At 40.3% G+C, this 23,322-nt stretch overlaps 1 protein-coding gene across 4 annotated transcripts in view; it reads right to left on the bottom strand.

The window, feature by feature from the left end:
• Nucleotides 1-23,322, bottom strand: part of htr2cl1 (5-hydroxytryptamine (serotonin) receptor 2C, G protein-coupled-like 1) — a 161,547-nt gene that overhangs the window by 45,020 nt on the left and 93,205 nt on the right. For 2 of the 4 annotated variants that reach the window (XM_042228353.1, XM_042228351.1), the window contains one exon: nt 5,833-6,008. The gene's annotated coding sequence lies outside the window, so the exon portion shown is untranslated. The remainder of the gene's footprint in view (nt 1-5,832; nt 6,009-23,322) is intronic. The other 2 variants (XM_042228352.1, XM_042228354.1) reach the window with 2 other exon arrangements.

Below are 23,322 nucleotides of genomic sequence, written 5' to 3'. Positions count from 1 at the left end.
GTCCCATTTCACTGCAGGGCAACCTGCATGTGACGAATAAAGCTTTGATTGATTGATATAAGGAAACTTTCTGCATGCAAGTGCAATAAGGACAGCTGCAAAGATCTCCATATCTTTAAGTCTCTAAAAGCGTTGCTGACTGGTCTCTAGGTCTATGTGACTAAAGTCTGAGAAAACCTGCCCCAAAGCGTTGGGTTTGTTGCGTTTCCAAAGAGAAACTTTATCACAAATTTTAATACTGGTGGGACAGTGAGGCATCAATGCCCAAGAACACCTTGTAACACTCATAATGGCAGTATTTGATATCCTGGGGTTATAACACATTAGAAAGGAGCACTCTTTCCTCTCTCTCTTACACACACACTTTTTTATAATGGGACTGAAAAAAGAAGAAAAAAGAAAGAAAAGCACACAGTTCGTGAGTCCATTTTCTTTGTGGTGTATTTGGGGTCATTTTGGAACATACTCTACTTTCACATGCCTTTGAGCAATTTAAATTATTTAACACAGATATTTTCAGAGCTTGGGCACAGGTAGCTTTCACACCAGATACCATATCCACTCTTCCAACATGGCTAGGGCTCAGTATGCTGACATGCGGTAATCACACAGCTCAGGCAATCTAGACTTTTGAGGGTCAAACATGCTCTACCACAGTGCACATCATCTGTCATGTATCCCTGTCATGTAACTGAGTTTATCTCATTTATTCATTTTTGGTAAACTGAATGAGTTTCCAGTGTAACAAAACTCTGACAAATAATGTCTCACAAAACCACAAAGTGGAATCATTGCATTTTTGCTACATCAGATGTTTGTGTTGGCTCTCAGTCATCCGGGTCACGGTCGACTGGACCTCTTAAAACTGAAGAAGCCTCTTGGATGGGAAGTGAAACATCTTCAAGAAATTGAAAGAAGTCCAGTTGCTTTCTTCGAGATGCTCCAAACTGTTACTTCAGTATTTTGTTTTGTTTAGAGATGTACTACATGCTACACTTATGTAGCTAACATATTAACTAAATATGTCGAAATGCTAGCTATCAAATGGCAAGGTGTAATTAAGTGTATAAACATTGCATTTCGTTTTTCAGGCGGTTGATGAAATGTAACAACATCATAATATGACATAATTCAGCTTTTGTGGATATGAATTAAAGGTTGTTGTGTGCTGTTGTGATATTAAAACGATGCAAGGCTTTTATACGGAGCATAAATTAGGTGCCATTTAGCCCATTGGTAGGTGGGTGCTAGGCAACATAATGACTTTGCTCAACTCCTGAATAACTTCCATGGTTTTGTGATCACAGCTAAGCTAATGCAACAACCAAAGTTAGGTTTAGTATTTTGAGTTTAGAAAATGAAAAACGGTTGTTTGAAGCATAACAATGAAGGATGTTATCTGTTTTCTGGGGAGGATAGATTTTATATATGATACCAATATTAATGACTGCCTCTCCCATCAGACCAAATCATCATGTAATCTCACCACCATTCAGCTCCTGGTAGGGCTTTAGCCTGGACTATGGGGCCATATTTTATAGATTTGAAGAGCAAGACAAGGAAGACCACATTATAGAGGAGGCTACTACAATTTATTGATTATTTCTCAGGACAACATAAATCCAATGAAACTGCTGAGCTTGTCTTTTCTTGACTAAACCAAATAAACAAAAAAAGGTAAACAGCATCGTAATAACGTGCGCTTTAAAATTCTACCCTTGGAAAATGAAAAAGGCAACACAGAAAAACCAACGCAACTTTAAGTCGAGTCGAGGGAAGAACTATACGTGTGATTACGGATTGTGTGTGAGTGCGTTTGTCACCAGCGCGTTGCTTTGTGTGTAACGGACAAGCTGCTTCCTATCGCCTCCTCTATCAGCATAGTTCACAGGAAACTAAACAGCACTGCAGGCAAGCCATTTAACTGGCCTGACAAAGCAGCAATATGTCACAGAGAGAGGGAGAAGACGACGAAGAGAGGGGAGGAGGAAGAGGAGAGGAGGAGGGAAGTTGGACAAAGCAGTGATTGGGGAGATAAAGGAAAAGTGATTGAAAGGAGAGGAAAGAGATAAAAGAGATGAGAAAGCGAGGGAGGAGAGACGCGCACGAAACCATGAGTCACGCCGAATGAAGCCAATTTCTCGACTCCACACGACAGTAACTTGTTATTCTACCAGTGATTATCTTTTTATCTGGAAACTCGAGTGAAAGCACACAGTTCATTAGTTTCAAACCAAAGATGAGATGCGGGCCTCAGCTAACCAATCACATCACATGTAGATTAGGCTTATATTTGGTGTTGTGACTGCAGAACGCATTCCGGCCCTCATCCTGGAGAGAGTTACGCAGACACGGCTGGGGACTCGCAGAGTCGTGGCACAGACGCCGCCGCGGTCGCTGGCGCTTTCCACCGTGGGGAAAATAAAACTGCCGCTGCACTTCTGTTTGTTTAAGCCATTTCTGCTCTGCGAGATAAAACAGCAGAGGGGGGAAAGCAAAATGGGATGGGGGGATTTTCTTCTTATTAATGTGCCCTACAAAGCAAACACTAACTGCCTTTTTTGTTTGGTTTTAGGCTTAACATTTAAGCGTTTATGTTTCCCTAACAATAAACAGTGTCAGCTATGTATTTACCAGCTATATGCTGGTGAATGCCAACTTCTGTGGCAACATTTTGCACTGAGGCAGCAGCAGGTGGTTCGTCTTCCCTCTTTTCTCCGCTCACAGGTCTACTTTTATTTGCTTTGCAGGATAAAAATAAGAGTAGAGAATAGTTCCTGCTGCCTTTATAGTACATCGGATTATTTTGGTGCTGTTGTGAAGTAATTGTAACCAAAGCTATTGTTCCTCCTACTTCCTGGCTACCTTAATCCTTGGAGGGTTAAGTTGCCAGAAATGAGAAGTACCCTGACCTTCTTTTTAATAACTGGAAGACTCAAAATGGTCTCAAAATATGCTGACACACACAGCCTTCCCATATGGAAAAGAAATAGAAAAAAACTTATAAAAGACTTGCATCAAATCTTATATCTGTCTTCACTCTTGTATGCTTTACATACAAGTTTCACACAAGACAGATGCAAACTTTATAAGATTTATATATATCTTTTACTGTAATGGATGCTATCTTGTGTTTTGAATGTGGGAAGAAAACCTCAGGAACAAGCCTCATTTCTCCAGACTAATAAATGTAATAAATGAGAGACAGCACTGAAATAAAATAACTTTTTGCAGAGTTTTTATGGAAAAACTCCAGGATAAACCTGTGTCAATTTTAAAAAATGATCTCAGTTTAGCGTTGTGTGAGCTGTAGCCTCGGCAGCATAAAACTGTAATCCAGAAAAATGGAGTCTAGGATTGGAGGGATGTTTGAATGCACTTTGCAGAAGATTTTAATTAGATGTTTTTACATGTTCTTTTTCTTTTTAAATTACGGATTTACTTTGCTAAAATTAGAAGTTCAAAAATAGATAAAAAATACCAGATGGCAGATTAAGTGAACCCCCCCAACATCTGCTGTCTGGATGTTTGTGAGGAACCTTGGAGTCATTTTTAAGCAGAGCTTTTCCATTAACCTGCACGTTATACATTTAACTGAGACTGCCTGTTTTAATAAGCACAGAAATTATTATAACCTGTAAGTACTTATTACTGTTTTAAAAATTTCCTGAAAAGCTTTTGGATTTTCCAAAACGTTACAGGAAGAACACTGAAAACTGCCACCTTGTTAAATCCAGAACTGAAATGAAAAATCGTATTCCTCACATTCAATGTCCTGCACGATCAGGCCCCATCATAACTTCAAAATGTCACATAACCCCAACAAAACACTCAGCCTTGTGTGTTCTGTTGGGGTTTGCTTGAGTTTGCTTGAGTTTCTAAAAACTGAATGGGAGGCAAAGCCTTCAGCATTTTGGACTAGCTGCAGTCGGCCAATTAATGTAGCGGTAATACCAGAATAGAGGCTATTATAGAAGTCGAGACGAGATGAGATGAAGGCATGGATCGCTTTCTCAAAATCTCTGAAGCCACTACTGTATGACTTGATGTGTCAAGCTAAAGCAGAGACGAGTCACCTCAGTTCTTCAGACTGAAGAATTCGCTTGGGTAAGTGACGAAACATTTCTCCCACTAAAACATTACATCCAGATTAACAGCATCAACTTTTTGGGACTGCTGTAGAGCATTCGATTTTATCCTTACTGTCCCAGCTTGTGTTTCACCCTTAGTCTATGTAGTGGAATTACGTTGTTGCCCCTCCCTGAGCCTTCCTATCAATAAAAGGGAGTTCTTCCTTCCCACCATTGCCAAGTGTGACTCATAGGAAGCTGATTGTTGATTGTTGTGGTTCAATGTGTCGTGATCTGCAGGGAATGCAGATCATGTGTTGGAAACTGGAGCCAAAAGCAAAAGGTTGATGATAAAGTACAAAATAAAGACAAGGAAAGAATACAAGAGGAAACGGAAAAGCCAGTTGCAAAACTGAAACCAAAACTGGAAAAAAAAAATGGGAGAAAATGAACACCTGAGAACACGAGGGAAAGGTGACTGAGACACAAGTGGAGACGCAGCAGAACTGCATTAAACCAATGAAGCAAAACAAACCACAATGCACACGAGGTGAGAGATCACCAAAATAAAACAGGAAGCATGACCACTGAGACTGAGCTAAACAAACACGAATGCACGATGGACCACATACAGGGGACGCTAGGAAGAACATACAGAGACAAGACTAAGATGAACACGGAAGGGGACTAACTAAGAGCTAGAAACATGAATAACTAAACAATTAAACACTGAAAATACTAAACTACAAGAGATGTAACAGGAGTTCTCGAATAATACATGAAAAGGAAACTTAACAACCTAAAGATACTTAAACAGAACCTGAAAAATCAAACACCAAAAAACTTTATTTGAAGTTGTAGAGTCTGATGGTGTGTCCTGACACTGCATATATAAAAGTGAATGAACAGTTAAAGAATTGCTTTTGCACGAGTGTCCCAGGACAACAGGAAGCAGCACTCATCTGCCATGTTGTTTTTAGAATCAGAGGAAACCTGTGAATGGGTCCACAGCTTTCCACAGGTGGTTCTGTGAATGCAGACTCTACACAGGGATTTACTGAAGCTCGAACCCAGGAACATCTTGCTTTAAACGGTACTAATCACTGAGCCACCGTGCGTGAAATTACAGTGCAAACAACTATGCCTTAGTTGCTACTGAGAAAACCTCCCAATGCTTTAGCACAGTTGAGCTTTATCTGGCAGACGTTACTGTTCTTAGAGTGGATCATAAACCATCACAGTTTGAGACCTGCACAACCATTAGATCAGATTCTGTGGTTTTTAATGGCTTTTTGTATTTTGCCTACATTCCTGCTCAAAACAAATTGCCGTTCATTAAACATTTTATGTGCACTTCAAGGGCAGACGTTTTTTTTTTTGCTTCCCGGAACGAGCACGAACATAGTGAGAATTTAAAACAGAGGAAGTTAAATGAGTTGACTGTGTGTTAGGTCACTGTTGTGCTGTAGGAACACATCTTCTTCATCCACAAATTTAAAGCCAAATCAACAAAACTGGGAGAGTTTTTGCCACAAAAGCACAGAAGCGCTGCATCGCAACTACAACTTTAAAGCGGGTTTATTGAGAAATATTGAGCAGTCTGAGCTGTGCAGGTGGAGGTGTGTGTGTGTGTTTTTTCAGTGTGGTAAGGGCACAGAGGAAGAAAAAAGAAGAAAGAAATGAAGCTGCAGAAACAATGCGGAGAAAAGAGAGAATGTAAAGACAGAGAGCAAGAGCAGCATCGGTAAATCCGGTCACTTACTTCTACCTCACCTCCCAATCGATGTGCTTGACCTTTTCTGTTCTCTCGGTTATCAGCAGTGGCGAGTCTCTCCGTCGTCGCCTCTCTCTTTGGCTCTCCCTCCTGCTGTACCAAAACCTCTGTCATCTGTCACTCCACGCCTCCGGAGCGAGGGATCAGCAGCATCATCCATCTGCCTGCAGTGAAAGAGGGAGGAAAAGGGCAAAAAAAAGGAAGAGAAAAACGAGCTATTGACTTTTTGATGCTCATTTGTAAAACATTTCAGTTCAAAACAGAGGTAAAAGTGAGTGAAAACACAAAACCACACTAACTCCTACACACACCCACACTCCAGCAGCAACACCACAACTGAATGTACCATTAATCGTCGGTTCTTTTATCCAGCTGAAGCACAGTGGCACTGAATAAAGACTTCTATTATTTTTAGGAGCTAGAAACATTAGAAAAGCAGGAAAAGGCACTTAGTTAAATATCTGTTGTGTAGTATGTTATGTGGAATAAATTGCAAACATGGTACAGAGCATCAATTTTAACTGTGTGAAATAAGATAAATCCTATTTAGGGCTCTCTGTTTGCCTGTGTTACTAATGTTGCTGTTCAGTACGTGAGGATATTAAACAAACTCATCTTATGTCGTTAGCCTCATACGACTCACATTGATCAATGACTGGTGAGCCGGACCTGGGGAACTCCCCTTTCTGTCAGTAAAAGAAGTTTGTCTACACATTTAATCCCTGAGATATCTTAGTATAAGAAAGTGCAGGTTCAACAGTACATTTTAGTTTTTCTACATATTAAAGAAATACTGCTGTAGTAAATGAAGAAACTGCTGATTGCTCATTTGCCAAATGGTCCTGTAATTATAAAACTGAAAATCTCTGTTCTGTTATTTGTTTTTTGTTGACCCACTGTAAAAAAAAACAAAAACAAAAAACAGAAATTTTGATAATCAGAGGTAAAACTAAACCTTCTGCTATCTGAAAATCCTCTTAAAATATATTTAAAAGTTTGGAGTCTTTGCCAGGACAGTTATGGCCCTCAGGCCTTATGTTTGACACCAAAAATGCAATCAACACAATTCAGTTTTATTTACATGGTGCCAAAGCAAAACAGTGTTTATACGACATTATATTGCTTATACATGTTCAGTGGTATTTTCTGATTCATGTCATTCGTCACGTATCTTTAAAAAATATGTTTGTTGTTATGAATATTTTCAGGAAAAAATTGTTTAATGTGAAACACACGGGGCCCACAAGTTGAAGTTGAAAAAGTATGTGTTCAAGAACTTTTTATCATAGATTTCTTTTATTTTATTGATTTCTTTTCTTACTACCTTTTCTAGACGGCAAAAAAAATAATATTTATGAGTTTTTAGAGTTGGAAGAAGTTTTCTTCTTAGGGTTTCTGAGCTCAGCCAGATAAGTCGAGGCTCTCAGTCAGTCAGGAGGGGTCCTCTGCACAATCAGGCACGACTGGGACACCAAGTGGGTGCCTCCTAGGTTAGGTGTTTCCAGCATTTTGTACTGGGAGGAGGCCCCAAGGTAGACCCAGGGCGCACTGGAGAGGTTTGATGTCTCGACAGGCTCGGGAATGCCCTGGTTCTCCCCCCGGAAGAGATGGACGAGGTGGGTGGTAGGTCCGGATGTCTCTGCTTAAACTGCTGCCCCCATGATCCGAACCCAGATAAGTAACACAAATTAAATGGATGGATAAAGCTGCAATTTTTAACCAACCACCCACAATATAAAGCACATTGAGGAGACTGTGGTTGTGATTCGGCGCCATATAGATAAACTGAATTAAACTGAACACATTAAGAAGACAATAACTGGTTGATTCTGTGTATCATGCTTCTCTGAGGTTCATCACTAACCGTAAATTTCAGACTCACCACTGTGAGTTATACTCTCAGGTAGGATGGCCTGCTTTGGTAAGTCGGAGGAACTCATTTATACAGTTTTATATATAAGGCGATACTTGGGTTGCTGCCTTCTTATCTATGTTCCCTGCTTGTAATGAAACATGCTGGGCGGTATTCTCTTCGTCCACATCGTTACTTGTTGCTTTCTGTTCCATTTGCCCGAACTGAACTTGGTAAAAGAGCTTTTGTCCATTTAGCACCCTCGGCTTGGAACAAACTGCAGAAGGAATGGAAAATGACTGAATTCATTTCATTAAGTGTTTTAAATCTAAACTACGAATCCTTGAGGCCAAGTCCATAACATGCAACTGTTTCAATTAGATTGATTGTCATTTTAACTGACTTTTTTATTTTTTATTTGAATTTTATTTTTTATTTTATTTGTATTCTTTCACTTATTGTTGCATGTGTGTTGTTGCTGCCTGTGTTTGAGTAATTTCTGTAACTGTGAGACATCTGCTGCTGCCTATCTTGGCCAGGTCTCCCTTGAAAAAGAGGTTTTTAATCTCAATGGGATCTTCCTGGTTAAATAAAGGTTAATAAATAAATAAATAATAACTCACACTTAGTAGAGTTTTTTCAAAGCTGGATGGGAAAAAGTGACAAAAATCCAACAATTTCTCAAACTAAGTTAGGAGAAATTCAGATATGGTACTTTGTTCTTTCTTGATGAAATTTTGGTTGATCATTTGGTTAAAACTGCCACCTAAGCCTCACTGAAACACACTGAAATAAGTGATGACTTCAAGGTGTTCAAATCACATTACTACCAATCAGCACCCAGGCCTGTGTACAGGCAGGTCCCACATGTGTAACAGTGACGCTATTTGATGCAGCTCTGACACAAAAATCAAATGTCGTGCTCCATGTGGCATGCGTTGGATGGATATGGATTGTGTTTAAATGTCACACGGGTCATTTCCATCAGCGTGGTCACTAAGCCATGAGGCCACATAATGGACTGGACAGATGGAGCAAAGTTACAACAATAAGACAGACTGGCTGGAGTCAGTCTGCCAGGTGGGTTAAATAACAGAAAGAGATGCTGAAAGAGTTAGAAGCCAAAGAAACCCACTGTTAAATGCTAACATTGAAAAGCTACCCTGAAAGGAGATGACTGTGCGTGGTGTTGCAGTTTAAGGAATATAAAGCCAAAACATTATCTTGAAACTGGGGGTTCTGCATTGCTCGATTTCTCTTGACGAAGCACCTGGATTAGTGTGTTTTCTGTCAGTAAAGAAGAGTGGAGAGGATAAGCTAAATATCGTACTTGGCAGACAAATTAATGGCACATTCAACACTCCAAACAGAAATCCTGACACTCTGCAATAATTAAACATTTAAAGAGGATCCAAAAGGCAGTTATCTCACAGCGAGCCAAGCTTATATAAAAGCCTATCCTTCACAGCTCAAAGTGTTACAGAAGGGAGGGACAAGAATGGGGAAAAAAGTCATAATTAAGTCTGTAATATAATCCCGAAACACCTAAATCCCACAGAAAATTATTTTTCTTACAGGTCTATTTCCTTTGACTCCATTATACCATATGTACATGTGCTTATAGCCCTGGGAGTCTTATTTTAAAGCAAATACATTCAAATATATGCGGGAACAGGAAACCAACACGCTCGAGGCATGAGACCCGAAGTGGCACGAGTGACATTTGGGATGAATTCACAGAGCGCCTACTAACCACAGCAACAGCTGGTAAAAGTGACACACAGACATAAACAGATGCCATTTTGGCAGAGCTGAACAAAACAGACTGGAAACGTGAAGGATCCAAAGCCAGCGTCATGATGGAGCTCCTCTGATGTTTGGGAAAAGGGAAGCATAGTGACCTCTAAGCAAGAAAAGTACTGACAAAACTGCTCATCCTCTGTATAATGCCTGATTTATGCTTCTATGCCGTAACCTTCATCGCCTTTCAGTCGTTGACTTGAAACATAGCTCTGCTTCTCGGGAGGTGCACCTCAGGTTACTTGGAAGGTTATGGCATAGAGTTAAAAGGGGTTTCCAGTTACATCGTAAGTCATGACGTAGATTTCCTGCTGAAGCGTAATTCACCCATAAGGCTGCTTCACCACAGCAGACCAATACAGCTTGCATGGAGAAGCTAATTTTCCACTCTGAGAAAAACCTGTTGGTTCAGTTCACGCCTCATAGAGAGAATGCACAAGTGAGTGGAAGGACGGCGCACTTAGGAGACTCTCCTATAGACGTCTATTTGACTTTAATGCCTTGCTTTCATTCAGTAATTACTATGTACAACATAGTAAAAGTGCAGGATTGTATCTTCACCACTCGTCTTGAGCTGCTCGTAGATTTACCTGGAAGAAATTCAAAGAAGCTTGTGTAACAGTGTTAGGGTAATACCGAGGGTAGTTCGAGAGATAGATCGATAAAACTCAGAAACGACATGAAATTCTCAGGTGGAGGTAGCAACGAAGTGCAATGATGTTGTGAAACCTGGCATGCCCTACTGAATATATTCACATTATGGTGGTGAAAGTGCAATGACTCATATTTCATGTAGCTGTAATTTCAGATGTTCCCACAGTAAGTTGTGCAGCAGCTGAGTTTAATGAAAAAATGTGGAGAGAGGTCAGAAGAGCGCAGCAGAAGGGAACGAGCAGTAAAGGGAAAGTGCTGAACACTCTTCAAATCAGATCCTCTCATTGATGGGACTTTGTAGGTGGTAATCACTCCCATTGAGATCACCAGCGGGAGACCTGCTGTACCTACTAGCAGGCGATTAATTGCCCAATTCTAATCAGTGATAAACAGACTATAACCCAGATTACATGGAAGGCCTCCAACATTTGTGTGCATGCAAAACCTCTGAATGACTTTTGGCATAGTTAGGTGCAGTTCAGACAGTTTAACGGTGTTTTCAGTGCATACCTTCTTAGAAGATAATGGTCGAGGTGCTATGTTCTTTGTGCTGATTTTTGCTGCTTTTTCAACATGAAGCAACAGGCAGTGTTATTTATATAGTGCTAAATCCCAACAGGAAATGCCTGAAGGTGTTTTATATTATAAGGTAAAGACCCTACAATAACATGCATAATATAATCTGCTCTGGAGTAACCAATCTCTTACTTTCAGCTTTTCAGAAATTATTTTTTGATCTAACCTTCATCCCCTCTTACTGGTGTTCTCTTGGCTGCATTCCTTTTCTTGTGCAGTTGTATAAGTAATATACTACTATTATTAGCTCAAAGCTAAGCACGCTGGAAAACATTTGGTTGGTTTACATGCAGAGCCGATGATGACTCCTTCAGATTCTGGAGTAAGATCTGTATTATCTCTCTAGTGGATTGAAAGAGTGCTGTAAATATCTTTTTTTATCCATGAACTCAAACTGAATGCATGATGTGTACTGTAAGGGTACACCCACGCATGTTTTATTTAATTATAATACTGTACGCTGTTAGAATGTTCTGATTGTTCAAATATGTTACTTGCTTTAGTTGTTTATAATGTGTGCCCAAATCTCTGCAGCAGGAATGAAGCTGGATGCGACCACTATTCGGCGTTCTCCAGCATACTTTGCTGTTCTAACATGCTTCCATGGCTGCAGCTCCCTAGCTGCCAGCCACACATACCCACAACTACAACATGACAGTCTTAATCCGGCGAGGCATGATTGGAGATGCCCTGCAGGTGCGTTCACCTACCCTGCAGTGGCACCGCTGACCATGCCCCGCCACAATCTCCAGTGATACATAATAATGGAAGAGTAATTCCGTTTTTACAACACAAGAGTGACTATCTCCTAAAATGAGGTGTACAAAACAAGTAACGATTAATGCTGTTAGCGTTAATCTTATTAAAATGACGTTAACGCCATAACCACATTAACGCGGCAAACCTCCGTTAGCAAGTTAACGCCCCCTGTGAGGGCTGCACGGTTAGCTCGTTAAAGCGTTGCAGCCCCTCACACGGGTCGAGCCACGTTAATTCGCTAACGGAGATTTGCCGTATTAATGGGGTTATGGTGTTACCGTCATTTTAATGAGATTAACGCTGACAGCACTAGTAACAATGTCTTTATATTCCCAGGTAAGGAAATACAAAATAGTAAATAGATTGACCTTGATCCACAGGGTTGAAGAGAAAGTAGGGAAGTTGGCCAAGAGTCTCCATTATGTGTTTAGTCTGTAGCAGTGAAGCTAACTATTAGCAACTAAAGCTAATTCACTAGTCCATTTGGAGACCTTGTGGCACTGTGGTGATTTTATACACAAACCTATCTGTAATCACAGAGAATTAACATTTGGACTCACAGTATCTTTGGTTGATGTTGATTTCATTTATGCTACTGTAAGAAGTACGTGTTGTTTAGCATTAGACATCTAACCTCTCTAGCATTTGAAACCTAGCATGTCGAGCTAGTCTCAAGACAAAAGTATACAAAATGATGTCCTATGTCTTCATACTTACAGATCATATTGTAAAGGCGGACTCATAAAGCCACGCTGGTTAGAAATTTAATTTAATCTAAGTGTGCAACAGTTGGTCAATGCATTCAGATTGTGAAGGGGTGGGAGTCGCATAACTGAAAGCTGTCATTTATGCGACAGAACAGTTCACATCCCATCGGGATCTTCGTTTAACCCCTGGGGATTATAATCTTTGGGTATTCCCATTGCTGAACTATCAGCTCCAAAATAAAGTGTAATATTATGCATTGCTGCATAAGCCTGTTAGTCGGCAGAGGATTACTACTGACAACAACAGCTGTTCAGTGAGTTAATAACAGAGGCCGAAGGCTGAAAGAGTCAAAAACAGAAAATTGTATTCTCTGCTGCTAATGACTGAAAGGTCATTAACAAAGAGTTGCACTGCTAATGTAAAACCACATAATCCTTCCATCTGTGTGTCTGTGTGTCAGAGAGAGAGAAGGGATAGGGGGAGAGGGGATTTCTGAATGGGTGTGGGCATACTGATGCGTCAAAAGCATTGCTGTGCAGTGTGTAAAACCAGGCAGACAGATAACACACTGCAGCTCACTCCGACAAACAACATAGAGCAGAACAGAGCGCTCCTTAAATCGGTCGAGACTTTACGATTATAAGCAGCAAACATACTCAGCTGTGTGAAAAAAGCCAGAGAAGAAAAGAAAGCCCAGCATTTGGACACTACAGAGAAAAGAGAAAGCTGCAGAGTGCAAAAATCCAGATTCAAAGCATAGGGAAGACAGATATTAGAAAGAAAAAACCAACGGGATGGTACCAGCGGATCACTATGACAAAGTGTTAACTACCAAATTATTTTAAAAGAGAAGGAGATGAAGGAGAGGAAGGAGGAAATAAGTGAGGAATGAAACAGAGAGGAAAGAGGAGCTTCCTCACACTTTGGTTCTTTTAATGAACTCATGAAATGCACCTGAAACAGTTTTATGGCATAATCTTTATTACCAAATGGAGTTTTCATTATACTTGCCATAAAACTCGTAAATTCCTCTGCCCTGCACGCTTCTTTTTCTCTTTTTTTTGGTCCAACCTTTCGACCCGGCAGCTAAGTTGAGTCCAGAGTGTTTTCCCTTGCAGTGTTTCCAAGGTTGAGACTGACCTTCGACCCTTTTAGTTTTTAGATGAAGACTCCTCGAGGTGCTCGGTAAAAATGGATGTCTGGACAGCAGCACTCGCCTGCTGAAGAACAGCCTGTAATATGATCAAACTCTTAAGGACAGCTAGCACAGTTATACCTTACTTCTTTGCTTGCAGGGCAGCTGATGTGTTCATAACAAACTGAAAATGTCCATATTACCAAATGAGCCAGTCTTTACCCTACACTGTGGGCGGATTTCCATCTGCCGTCCCCATTCAGTTATGAGAACAGCAAGTTGAAGCCTTCGTGTTATTTTTTATTACATTTAAAACACAAATCATAGAGGAGATCAGTTGTCATGGTCCTGAGTCTGAGGACTCAGTGTTTTGTGTTTCCTTATGCTTTTTTTTATTCGAGTATGTATTCTGTTGTGATTTTGCCATTTGTTAGGTTTCTGTTCTTTGCCTGCCTGCTCCCACTTCTCTGTGTTCCCTCTATCTGTCCATGGTGTTATTGTGTTTACTTATGAGTCCGCCTGTCAAGTTCAGTGTCCTGTCTGGTTCTCTGTCTGTTAGTTTCCTGTTTTATTGTGAAGGTCTCTGTCTGATGTGAGTGTGTTCAGTTTACATTTCCCCTGTCCCGTCAGCTCTGATTCCTCCCAGCCGTGTTGCCCTCCTGTCTCTCATCCCCTGATTACTGGTGTGTGTATTTAAGCCCTGTGTGTTGCTGGTTCGTCTGTGTTACCCTGTGTCCCACGGTGTCCTGTTCCTTGTCTGCGTCTCTCTGCTTCTCATCCCTTTATCGTATGCTCCCAGGTCTGTTATTTTTAGTTCTCCCAGTTTAGGTGTCTTCAGTTATTTGTCATGCCCCACTGCTTGTTTGCCACTACACCTTTGTAAATAAACCTCACTAGCATTTCATCCACTGCCTGCATCTTGGGTCCTTCTTCCAACTCCACACGGCTCGCCTCGGCAGGCGTGACATCAGTGAAGAGAAGAAGTTAACCTACACATTTGACTGTTAAAATACAACCAATGCACACAGTCAATACCCCGTACAGCATCAACAAGCTCTTCCAAGTTTGTGTGCTTTATCCTTCTGACCAGATGGAGCTGTCTGCACCATCTCGTCAACGTCCTTCTGCTTATCACCACACCACACACTCTATCTACTAAACTTAAACCGATTCTGAAGTATGACTTCACTAACTTACCTACACAAGGCATTTTATAGAGGGATTTAATTTAAGTGCTTAATAAATAACATATTTATTTTCTTAATGTGCCCCTAATACAAATAAAAGTGCAACTTGAGGCTCAATATCTGGTCCCAGAACACTTTAGTATCCAGACTGGAGGAGCCGGGATCCAAAACCACTGATTAATGGACATCCCACAAAAGCTCCCAGGCCTCAGCTGCCCCCTGAAAAAGATCTAAAAGTTATACGCTCATTGTAGAATTTATTTTGTGCTTTTAGGGGGAACAGAAAGACAAATGTGGCACAGATGAAAGAAAATGAAGATGTGAATGAAGAAAAGGTAGGAAAAAACTGGAAAAAGGAATCCGGGGTGGGGAAAACAAGCTGATAAGCAGGTTAAAGAACATATCACCATAGTATTTACTTCCACATATTGGGCAGTGTCAGTACGAACTTGTGCACTGCATTTTATGAGCTCATACTTCAACTGAAGGAGGAGAGAGTGGGGGAAAGAACAGAATACAGAGCGAACAAATCAACGCCCCACTGAAAGAAGTGAATTCATGATCAAAACAGAAGGAGGCAGAAGACTGATTACAACTGAACTTTAGAAATGTCAAGAAAGAAAATGCCATATTCATATCCACAAAAAGGTCAATAAATCAATGAAAAGACTTTCTAAATACTAGACACTTTCAATAATCTCTCTTATAAGAATTTAAGATCATGTGATGCGTTATACGTAATCTAGGTGGTGACTGCAACAACATGTAAGAAATCAGGACAGAAAATGCTGTAGCAGAACCTTTAGGCATCCACTTGCTTTGATCCATAGTTTATTTGCACTTTAATTTTGATTGAATGTGTGATTTACGCATATATGTCTTCTTAATGGCAAAAAAAGCTCTGCCTGAAGTGAATATAAATGCTGTTTTTACCATTTGGAGGAAATTGGACCTCATGTTGCCTCACTGCTTTTCTAAAGTGAGACGCTATGACTAATAATGGGAATCCAGGTTAAAGCCCAGAGACAGTTTCAAGCCTGGTGGCAGATTTATATTCCCAAAGCATCTTATTAATAATAGAAATATTATATGTCATGCGAACATGAGCCAAATGCTTTATGATAGTAAAAAACACTTCTTGCAGTTGTGTGACAGATAATTTGCCTCCCCAGGAAAACCTGCTAACGCGGGTTAATGATCAAAATGATGGGAGTGTCCTCCTGTAAAAAAGGAGGCGGTGAACGATGCTGGCAGCAAAGTATCTAACTGTTTCTTTATAAAGACTTTTTTTGTGTCTGTATTCATCTCTCTCATCATGAGGAACTGCGTTCCGAAGACAGTCACCCACCACTCTGTTAGGTACACATTCAACTGCTCATTAATACAAACATCACGTGACAGCATTTAGGTGTGTAGTCGTGTTCAAGAAGACCTGCTGAAGTTCAAACTGAGCATCAGAATGAGGAAGAAAGGTGATTTAAGTGACACTGAATATGGCATGGTTGTTGGTACCAATGGACTGGTTTGAATATTTTGCAAACTGCTGATGATCTGCTGGGATTTTCCCACACAACTAACACAAACCTTGAAGCAGATCGGCCACAGCAGCAGAAGACCACACCAGAGTGGTACCTGAAACTGAGGCTATAATTAACCCGAACTGCACAACAGAGAAAATCATTTCTTGGTTGGATGATTTACTGGGCGATCGTGGCTCAAGAGTTGGGAGTTCGCATTGTAATTGGAAGGTTGCCGGTTCGAGCCCCGGCTTGGACAGTCTCGGTCGTTGTGTCCTTGGGCAAGACACTTCACCCGTTGCCTACTGGTGGTGGTCAGAGGGCCCGGTGGCGCCAGTGTCCGGCAGCCTCGCCTCTGTCAGTGCACCCCAGGGTGGCTGTGGCTACAATGTAGCTTGCCATCACCAGTGTGTGAATGTGTGTGTGAATGGGTGGATGACTGGATGTGTAAAGCGCTTTGGGGTCCTTAGGGACTAGAAAAGTGCTATACAAATACAGACCATTTACTGCATTCAGTTTAAAGGGTCAGAACTTGATGTAAATAACACAAAACATGGAGCCATCCTGTCTCATATCAGCGGTTCAGGTTGTTTGTATGTGGGGTATTTTCTTAGCACAGCTCTCAGTACCAACTAATCTCCATGTGAACCCCACGGCCTACCGGAGCATTGTTGTTGACCATCTCCATCCCTTTATGACCACAGTGTGACATCTTCTGATGACTACTTCCATAAGGATAACACACCATGTCTCAAAGCTCAAATAATCTCAAACTGGTTTCCTGAACATTACAGTAGGTTCACTGTACTCAAACGGCCTCCACAGTCGGCAGATCTCAGTGCAATCGAGCAACTTTGGGATGTAATTGAACAGGAGATTATGATCATGTATAGCCGACAAATCTACAGCAACTGTGTGATGCTGCCATATCAGTGTGGACCAAAATCTCTGAGGAATGTTTCCAGCACTGTCATGAATCTGTGTCTCAAATAATTAAAGCAGCTCTGAAGTCAAAATGGGGCCCAACCCAGTACTAGTAAGGTGTAACTAATACAGCGGTTGGTGTGTTGCAAATTAGAAAACAACCATAAAACTTATCACGAACTATTGGAAATAGTTTGAGATCATTTACGTACATAAAAGAACAAATATATTCCCATTAGCATGCAGTTGCTGGTTTGTGGATTGCTCCATTTAAAAAAAGATATTACTGGATAATGATCAGAGGTCCATCAATGCCAGTTTATGATTATTTTATATGCTGCCGGGTAGCTATGAAGATGTACTGGAGATTTATTCGTGGTTGTACATTGTATGTTATTTCCCATATTTTTGGGATGCATAAAGACCGTTTCATGTAAAGCTAGAAAATAAATGTATTGCAGTAAAAAGTAGTTTTTTATACTTGAACGCAGTAAGTAGCAGAAACTGTAAAAGAGGAATAGTAACACAAGACTGTAGTAAAGATAATTAAGTAAATGTAATTTGTCATCTTGTCAAATGTGTTGTATGATAGAAAAATGAAGTGATTGCACAGGTGCTAAGAACTGCAGTTCTTCTAAAGGCCTGTAGAGGGTGGCACCAAATTCTGCTTCCACTCCCATGTTATGAAGTCCAATATTACAGCATTACAAAGCATATTTGCAGCCTGGTACAAAAATGGTTTTGCTCTCCATGGAGAAGTTCCCCTTCAACTGTATAGATTAGTTTTTTATAACCCATCCATCTGGATACTGAACTGGAGGTCATGGCCAGTTTGACTGACAGGTGGTCCGACAGAGGGAGCTGAGTGGCGTCTGCTTGGCGTCACTTCTGCTATAAATGGAGCGAGTGAACTCAACCTCAGCACCCAGTGAACCGCTGGAGCGCCAAGACCAAAATCATAACTGACATATATCTGACAAAAAATAGGGGCTACAGATTTGGTAAAGATGAATTCTAGTATTTCTTTATTCAGTTGATACTGATACAGATACTGTACTTGTATCTGTGTGTTTCACACATAAATTTTATGAATGGAGATTTGCCAGTTTAGCTTGTTAGCGTTAGCTGATAATTTTGCACCTAAAGCTATTATGGAAATACAAGGACTGAAGGATCCCAAAAACAAAAAAGGTACTTTAAAACCAGCCACGGATGCCACAGAGCCTGTACTGTGCGCACTCTCACCTTCACAGTAGCTGCCTGTGACTTTCTCTTTTCTTTGAGAATAAAGTTTCTTTTCATAATAAAACAGCTGATCTAGCCCTTCAGTATAACTCTGATTAAAAGTTATGACATTCCAGCAAAACAAAAGTCGTGTGGTTGTTTGAGCGCGTGCACGAAACTGCTTCAGCTCTAAGTCGACTCTTTAGTAAGTTTTTTGTTTGTCTTAGACTGTGTGTGTGTGTGTGTGTGTGTGTGTGTGTGTGTGTGTGTGTGTGTGTGTGTGTGTGTGATGCTGTCAAAAATTCCATTAAAGCGCAGCTGATGTGTCAACAGCAACGCCCCATAAAGCACAGCAATTGGTGCTCTGGGTGAGCTTTGAAATAGAGGCAATCAAAAAAGAAATTTTACCCACTCAAATAGGTTTTAGAAATGGGCTTCCTCCTTGATTTATGTCCTGCTCAGCCAATGTTCCTCTTAACTACAGAGTCTTCAAGTAAAAAGAGACCTAGAGGTTGTCCTTAAGAGCATATTGGTCTTTCTGCTGACCCAAACGTTGGCTGGCTTGCTATATTTTTCTGGTAACTGGCTGCTTGAGGCATCAGATCTTTTGTAAGTTAAAATCTGTGGCTGGCTTTCAGCGTATTCATGTTACAAGCAGAAATTTTCTCAAACTTATTGGATTTGTGTAATTGAAGTCTAGAATCGGTCAAAAGATTATAGAACTAAACATTATTAAATACTGGTAAAGTCTCAACTAACATGCATTCCTGCCTGTTGGTGCATAGCTGTTGAAACATGACCTTGTTGTTCAGTGACTAATACTTCATTTGATAACTTAAATGATTAGTTTGACATTTTTTGTGCGATGTGAAAAGCTGGCAAAGAATTAAACAACTCTGCAGTAACATTCAGTGTTACAGCATTTTTTATTTTATGGCCAAAACTTAAATATTTTGATTCAGCCTTACTACCTCAATCATCCACCTGTATGCCCACAATGTGCAGCCAGTGGGCATAATGCACCTAACCACTTCTTTCAGTGTCAGAAAAAATGAGCTGCATAAGGTTAAAATGGTCAATACTGTTTCTGCCGCCTGTTACAATACAGCTCATCTTTTCAGCAACGATATATATATATATATATATTTACAAAACTTGCATGAGTGGCTCCAGTGTTGGATACAAGTGACAAACTATGTAGACAGCGACTGCTTCTCTAGAAATAAAGGGGGTAAGTATGGTTGTGGCAAATGGCTATCCCTCCCCTTCCGCCTAAGCCTAATTCTGCTGGAGGTTTCTTCTTGTTAAATGGGAGTTTTTCCTTCCCCCTTTTGCCAAATCCTTACTCAGTGGGGGTTCATCTGATTTTTGGAGTTCCCTGTAACATTGTAGGCTCTTTATCTTACAATATAAAGCACCTTGAGGCGACTGCTGTTGTCATTTGGTTCTATATAAATCAAATTTAATTCAGTTGAATGGTGCTGATAATAATATGCACTTGATTAACTGATCATCAGCAAGTGTGACCACCTCTATAAAAGAAGAAGTTCTCACAATGTGTTTGGTTGAAGCATTCAGATGTGTTCATAAAATGTCAAATTCAACCCGAGGTCAGACTGTGCAATGTTCAGACAAACTGCAAAAAACCCTAATAGCCACAACTCAGACTCTACAGGCCTTCGCATACTAAATGTTAAAGTTCATGTCAGTTCAATTAAAAAGAATGAACAAGCCTCTTCTAAAAAGACAATGACAGAACAGTGTCTCTGGAACAATGTCCTTTGGACAGATTAGCCCAGGCACAGCAAATCACCCCTTCCCCACCTCACATCAACTTGAAGCGTGGAGGGGTGATGATTTGGGTTTTCTCTGCAGCGCCAGGACCTGGGCACCTTGGAGTCATTGAGTTGCCCATGAATATCTCTGTATACCAAAGTATATTAGAGCCAAATTTAAGGCATCTGTCTGACAGCTAAAGCTTGGCTGAAACTGGGTCATTCAATAGGACAATGATTCCAAGCACAGCAGCAGATCAAAAACAGAATGGTTGAAAAAGAAAAGAATCAAAGTGCTGCACTGGTCCAGTCAAAGTCCAGACCTCAACCTGACTTAAATGCTGCGGTGGGACCTTAAGAGAGCTGTGTATAAACGAATCCCTGCACATATCAATGAACTGAAGCAACATTGTAAAGAAAAGTCGGCCAAAATTCCTCCACAACGATGTGACAGACTCATCAGGTCATACAGAAAATGACTACTTCAAGCAATTGCTGCTAAAGGTGGTTCTACTCACTCACAGGGTGTACCTGCTTTTAACAGGAGTGTATAAAGTCTTATATACACTTTCTTTTTCACATGGCTGCATTGTAAATTAATTCTTATTTTTGAGTGGCATTCGAAGACATCAAATAATTTCTATTAGGGCTTTGCACAACTGCAATTTGAACACGTTTTAAGTGGGAATCAAGACATAGTGTCTTTAAAAAAAACCTGTGTGGCATCTTCAAGCTTCCTACATACATTAGTTTCAAACAAAAGGTTTAATATTTTATTCATTCATTATTCATGCATTCATTTTTGTGTTGTCATTTGTTTTATTCGCAGCTATTTATCAAACTCTGTGTTCAAAATAAAATACACTGACAGATCAATCAGTACATATCCAGTTCTGGGAAAGTAATAAAGGAAGCGTTCCCTGAGGGAACTATATAGTGAGAAACAGAAAATAAAAGATGCTGTTGGACAAGTTGATTTCACACCAGAAAGATCACGAGAAATGAGAGACTGAAAGAAACAATGAAGGTGGGAGACTGAAGGTAAAATACGATGTGTGTTTTGTGTGTCTGTGTGCTTGATATATCCAGTCAGTAAATCTGTTATATTTGTACTGGGTGGATTGTGAACACTTTAGGGTATCTGATAGTTGACAAACAGAACCAGTAATGCTGGAGAAAAATACAAAAATCATATTTTATTTTTCAGACCATAAGGTGCATTAAGCGAAACAAAACAGTCAGATAAGTCAAACTTTACTCAACTCATTCTTCTTGCTTCCTCCACTTCTGTACCATTGATTCATTAATGTTGAATTCTCTCGCAGCTGCTCTATTCCCATGTTGTTGCAGTATATGAATGACTAACCTCGTATTGTGGATGGATTATCTCAGTTGTTCTCCTGACTGAAGTTTGGTCCATTTAAAGCACTGGGAACCTTCACGTTAACTTTTATCAAGTGGAAAAAACGTTAGCGTTCACCCTCCAGCTTTGCTGTGTTTATGTTACGCTAACATAGCTGTGTCGCTAGCGATCATGTAGCACATTATTATATACCTGCTAGTCCAACTTCATTAACCCTGAAGTCACTGCTGTTTAGTTTTCTGTCTTCATTTATGTTGGAAGTGATAGCAGAGCTGTACATTTTAATTTTTTCAGAAACATCTCTGTGAGAACATGCTATATCATGTTTAGGTGGAAACTAGTGAACTAACTTCCTGCTAACTTGTAACTCTGTTAAATTTATAAATTTGTTTTCATGGATGCCTGGATGCTAAACTTTATTGTTACACCTGGTAAAGCAGGAACACTTTTTAACCAACCACAGGTTGTCAGGGAAAAATGAGTATTCTCTGACTGGCTTTGACTGGTTTGCTGTCAGTCAAAATTGATTGTTAAACCGTAATCATACAAACCTACATACGCAGGTAAGTGGCCACTTGGCACCCTGTGGTCACTTTGGAAAAATGTGTAGTCTCTGACTGGCTGAGAAGTAGCTGTTAAAGGCTGCTAGCTGTCGCCGAGCAAAATTGATTGCAAGGAAGGTGCAGTACAGAACAGTACTTCTTGGTGTTGTCACTAGCAGATTGGTACAGTAATTTGTCATTTGCACGAATGATGCTAACCTGTCTGCTAACACTTGCCAGTGAAATGGGAGTGAAACTGAAGAGTGCAATGCGCATAGGACATGGAGACCATTCACCTTCAAAATAAAGGTTTCATCTCAGCTTTTAACATCTGCAAGGCATGTTGCAACCGAGCTCTACTCCAGTTTCTACCTTTTATGCTGCTTTTGACTCATTTGTCATATTTCTTATGCTTAATGTTTTTTCTGTTCTCTACTTTTTAAAAAAAACTTTCCATACATGCATGGAAAGGAAAGTCCTGAAGTAGCACTTTCTACAAATTGCTGTGCAAAATCAAACAAACATAATATGTATGAGCAATGTAATAGTCAAACATTTGTTCCAGTGGTGCTCGTAAGTCTTATGGAGCATAGCTTTCCATCCTGGAATGTACTGAAAGTGCATCACTTTCCCGACAGGACTATGTATAGCACACCAGATGGTGACCACTTGCGTGAACACAGTGTAAACTGTATGAGTGTATTTTCATCAGGGCAACTGGACCGCTCAAACAGATGTCCCAGATGGGCTTCTAATGCCCGCACTGCACAGCTAGTTGCTTCTTAATGTCACTGTCAGCTCTTCTAACAAGGGAGCTAGTTACCGACCTTTATAGTGTTTCTATTTTAAAACCATCTTTGAAGTTTGTGTTTTCTTTGTCCTCTGTATGCAATGTCATCCAGTTTGTTAAAATACGCTTTTGTAATTTTCCTATTTCCTTCTTCCTTTGACTGTAGTTGTTATTGTTGATCAAAATGTGTTTGCGTCCCTGTGTGTGTGCGACCCTCTCCAACCTCTAAATCATCCGCTTACACTTTCAGTGTCAGAGGTGGTTTTGTCACAATGAGCCTTCCATTTACTGCAGAAATCCTCTTGGCCTTTACCTCCCTTCCCTCTTTTTTTTTTTTTTTCAAACAACAGCAAGTGATGTTTTTTAGTTATTTTCATGAAATCACTGAGCTTTACTGTTTTGTACTCTGTAAAATATTGGCTTTTTCAGGAGTATCATTAGTTGAACACAGCCACCGGGTGTAAAAACGGGAGAAAGGCTGCCTTTTTTTCTTCTTTAGTTGTTTCCTGCAGTAGATTATGAGTGCTCTACTTTGTAAATGATGGCTCTGCTGCTGCTGATTTAATATCTATTGAGTGGTAGCTAAGAAAGGGGAATTTTAACGACTCTGAAAATAAAGTTTGGAATTTTTTGTCTGGATCAAATGACTTTTTCATAGCCTTATTGTACAGG

Source organism: Haplochromis burtoni, unplaced genomic scaffold (genome assembly GCF_018398535.1).
Source record: "Haplochromis burtoni strain Fernald_Lab_line unplaced genomic scaffold, NCSU_Asbu1 Contig_319, whole genome shotgun sequence".
Classification (NCBI taxonomy): Eukaryota; Metazoa; Chordata; class Actinopteri; order Cichliformes; family Cichlidae; genus Haplochromis; species Haplochromis burtoni.
Note: the sequence above shows the minus strand (reverse complement) of the source record. Positions and strands in the feature narration are given on the sequence as shown.